A 4,655-nucleotide genomic window follows, 5' to 3' on the forward strand; every position below is an offset into this window, starting at 1 on the left:
AAGAAAAAGAAGCCAGGTGGTAAGGTAAAGCGTGGGCCAACCAAAAGTGGCAGGTATAAGTGACAAGAAGCTCAAGGGTTGAGTGAGAATACGAACACAAGAGGGTGTAACTACCCTCCTGCCCACACCATACAACCTAACATTCAGGAGTGACACGCTTTGCATTACCACAGACAAAAAAAGATATAAATGCCAAGAAAAGAAAACCCAGAGAATATATCTTGCAAATACCTTAAATCTAAACTTGATCAGTGAGGTAGATGGTTAAATAACTTTTTGTTCCCCTTTTGCCCCCCACAAAAAAAGCAGCAAGCAACTTATAAAAATAGGGAGCACCAAGGAGGTTTTTTTAAACTTTAAAATCTAAAATATTTAAAAGGTGCACTTAAAATAAAGCATGGCTGGAAATGTGAGTCTGACAGACATGGAACTCATCTTCCCAAACCCCCCCCCCCCCCCACGAGGTTTGGGACAGCAATAAGGGCACAAAAGATTACATATTTTTTAAAAGTTGTAGTTCCCATAGACACGGTCTCTGGACATTGATGCGGGGACGGCCCCTTTAAGAGATGCCTGGTGCTGCGGGGACGGCCCCTTTAAGAGATGCCTGGTGCTGCGGGGAACGCGACAGCAGGGAGCTGCTGGATATCGACCTCGGTTTTTGAAAAAGAAACCCTTTCCCCGGGGATCTGGAGGAGTTGGGGACACGGGTGAGAATCCGATAACTTTATCTAGTCTTTAGATTTTGAGCGTTCACCGGGTGATTTTTATCTTTGAAATCGGGTTTTTTTCTCAGCGACTGAAAAGCGAGCGCCGCGTGAGGCATTCTGGGATATGGAGTTCTCTCGGGTCAAACACGAGGGCAACGCTCTTAAATAAAAGGGTTTACTTTGGTTTTTTGGGGCTGGGGGACCTTTCTTTCCCCCTCCTCTCCCCCCGGGGGGCGGGTGGCAGCGGTTACGGGAGTTTTTATGGGGAATCGGACCTTGGAAATCAAATTTTGTTCCACGCGGCCACTGAAAAGCGAGCGCCGCGTGAGGCATTCTGGGATATGGAGTTCTCTCGGGTCAAACACGAGGGCAACGCTCTTAAATAAAAGGGTTTACTTTGGTTTTTTGGGGCTGCGGGACCTTTCTTTCCCCCTCCTCTCCCCCCGGGGGAGTGGGTGGCGGCGGATTCGGGAGTTTTTTTTGGGGAATCGGACCTTGGAAATCGTTTTTTTTCTGCGCGGCCGCTGAAAAGCGAGCGACGCGTGAGGCATTCTGGGAGATTGAGTTTCGTTTAACGAGCGATCGGGTTTAAAAAGGAGCAAATCGGTGGGAAGTTTAATTAATTGTTTAAAATACCCTTATAATTAAAAGGCATAGCCGGAGGTGGGGGTTTGGAGAAGTAGCTTCATGTTTTTATTTAAAAAATGAGGTGAGGCGGACAGGTAATCAAGCCCCGGGGTCAGCGGAGACAGTCAGACTCCTTGGCGCCAGAATGACCTGGAGCATTAAAACAGATTCAAAGGTTAAAAAGCAATATTTTTAAAAACATTACCTCAAAAAAAAACCCCAAACATCTCAGATAAACTGAAGGAACATTAAAACATTAGGTTAAAAAAATATAATTTAAAAATAACGAACACGTGGAGCGAAGGGGGCGGGGCCAGCCCTGCATGAGACAGGACTCATTACATACAGGACAGAAATTCTAACCAATCCCAGGTCAAGGCTAGCCTGCTTGTGGGCGGGAACAAAACTTCAGCCAACAGTAGCACACAGGGGAGGGGCCAGTCCAAGGCTCCGGACTTATAAGCAACTGTAAACAAAGTTAAAATCCTTTCTCCCTGATGAAGCTTAAGGATAAGCGAAACGTCAGAGAAAAAAAGATTCCAGGCCGGAGAACTTACTGAACTAAAGAGTTTTTGGATAGTACTGTTGCAGGCAGAGAACCATCGTAGCCAGAGAGCCACCGGAGGGGAGGGGAGACCGGTGGAAAAAGAGCCTTTCCAGGCGGGACAGCCGGCTGAGCTGGGGAGTGTTTGGAGGACGCAGTCCCAGGCAGGAGACCATCTGAGCCAGGGAGCCACCGTGGGGTGAGATTACAGTTACTAGCGGGGACCTCTATTACCAAATAGAAGCTAGTAACATCTTTTAAAACCTTTTGCACCCTTCTACACCCAGGGAATGACTAACACTATGCGGAACACATGCAGGTTGTCTGACAACCGTACGCATATGAGGTCGGACCCTGGTACACATCGGTGTCTCCCCGTAGCCAGGGATGAATTTGCTACAACAGTGAGAATAATTTACAGAATTTTCCAGACAATCCACCATCTAATATTCTTAAAGGGCCAGAATCAGCCCCCTAAGGGCATCTTAAAACAAGCTGATAAACTAACCTGCTTTATAAAACCGGCAAAACCGTCACAGGAAACCCTAACCAAATTGGCTTTGAATTCAGAAAATTGGGCAAAACAGACCAGACAGATTCTAATTGAGCACTATACAACAAACCTGGAAGAATTAGAAAATGAATTTGCTCAGGCTGCAGTGACAGAGCGCCTGGAAGAAATGATGGCGAAAGCCACTAATTGGATTAAAAAGAGTCTTAGACATAAATTCAAAATTCAATCAATTGATGAGGCAAAGAGACATGTGGTGGGATTAGCATCACGGTTGACAGAGCAAGGGACCAGCACACAATTGGGGACAGAACAGCGGACCGGCACACGGACTAGGACGCCCCCACGCCATAGGCCAAATACCTGGGCAGCCTTGTTCCACCAGCCTGCGATCACAGCCCCCTCATGCCGCAGACGGACTGAAAACCCCCCCCCCACCCCGTGGGCCAGCTGCCACGACTTTGTCACGCCACCGACGGACACCCCCACCCCGTGAGCCAACTGCCACAACCTCGTCACGCCACCGACACACCCCCCCACCCTTTGAGCCAGCTGCCATGACTTCAGCACGCCACCGGCAGACACCCCCACCCCTTGCACCAGTTGCCACGACTTCGTCACACCACCAACACACCCCCCCACCCTTTGAGCCAGCTGCCATGACTTCGTCATGCCACCGATGGACCCCCCCACCCCTTGCACCAGTTGCCACGAATTCGTCACACCACCAACACCCCCCCCCACCCTTTGAGCCAGCTGCCATGACTTCGTCACGCCACCGACAGACCCCCTCACCCCTTGGACCAGCTGCCACGACTTCGTCACGCCACCGGCAGACCCCCCCCCACCCCTTGCACCAGTTGCCACGATTTCGTCACGCCACTGACAGACCCCCCCACCCCGTGGGCCAGCTACCCCGACTTCATCACACCACCAGCAGACCACCGAAACCCCCCCTTCCTTGCGGTCCAGGGCAGTGACCCCCCTTCCCCGCCATCCAGGGCGGCGACTAGCCCTACCCCACCCCACAGGCCAAGGACCAGGATTTCCAATGTGGCCATCATTAGGGACCTGGACATCACACTTGGCTCTCAAGAGCCTGAGCCACGTAGACCCCAGCACTACATGGGGAACCAACATCAGACCGTATTAAACCAAATCACTAGGGATTCCTCAGACCCAAAACAAACAGAAGGGAGAACCCCTCCTACACCAGGGACAAATCCATGCACAACATTCCTGTACCCCAAAACCAGGGTCACGTACCAACTGCTCCCACAGAGACAAAAGAAAGACTGTACCAAACCAACCATCCCAAGAAATACAGCAGTTCTAGAGCCCGAGATCAGAGTCACAAAACAACCCCTTCCACAGAAACAAAGGAGCGACCAGACCGGACAGGTAAACCCAATAGACACAGAAATGAGGACAGGAACAATGAGAGCCCAGACAGATAACACAGTAGGAGAGGCAGCAATAGCTGAAGCCGAGGTAGGGAACACAATAGGGGAGGCAGGGGTAGCAGACATAGAAACAGAAAACACACCAACAGGGGCAGAACCTGACTCTGAAGGGGAAGATGCACAGAGAGTGACGAGGCACCCCAACACCAGCCGAAAAAACATTACCTGGAAATTGGAACCCAGAAAATCCATTTTAATAATAGGAGATTCTAACCTCTCCAAGATAAAAAGATGCCCAAATCCCACCACCCAAATTGATAGCTTTCCAGGAGCTAAATTCATTCATGTCACAGCAATTCTGGACAATTTGGAACCCTGTCCGGAGACCAAAAAGGTGGTGCTCTCAGTTGGCATTAATAATCGAACGCAGAGACCACTGACTGCAATCAAGCAACTGCAGTCATTACTTAAATTGGCTAAGAGCACATTCCCAAATGCTCAGATCTGGGTGCCGGAAATTAACTTCAGTAACTTACTTCCAGAAATGGAGAGGGATACAATCAGAGGAATTAACCAGCATATAAAAAAACAGAATTACATACCAGCAATTAATGCTAGATCCTTTAAAGTGGGGGCTGACCACATCCATTGGACAGATAGCACTGCCCATAACATAATAAACCAGTGGATGAAGTGTTTAAACTAAAAAGGACATTAACCCAAGAGAAGGGTAGATTAAACCTGGGAAAAACTGTTATTAATATTTCCCAACTCTTTAACCCCACAGAGGTACAGGAGAGGGTTTTAAACAAGGGCCTTACATTTGTTCCAACCCCAAAACATTGTAAAGTACAAATTCA

Source organism: Heptranchias perlo, unplaced genomic scaffold (genome assembly GCF_035084215.1).
Source record: "Heptranchias perlo isolate sHepPer1 unplaced genomic scaffold, sHepPer1.hap1 HAP1_SCAFFOLD_100, whole genome shotgun sequence".
Classification (NCBI taxonomy): domain Eukaryota; kingdom Metazoa; phylum Chordata; class Chondrichthyes; order Hexanchiformes; family Hexanchidae; genus Heptranchias; species Heptranchias perlo.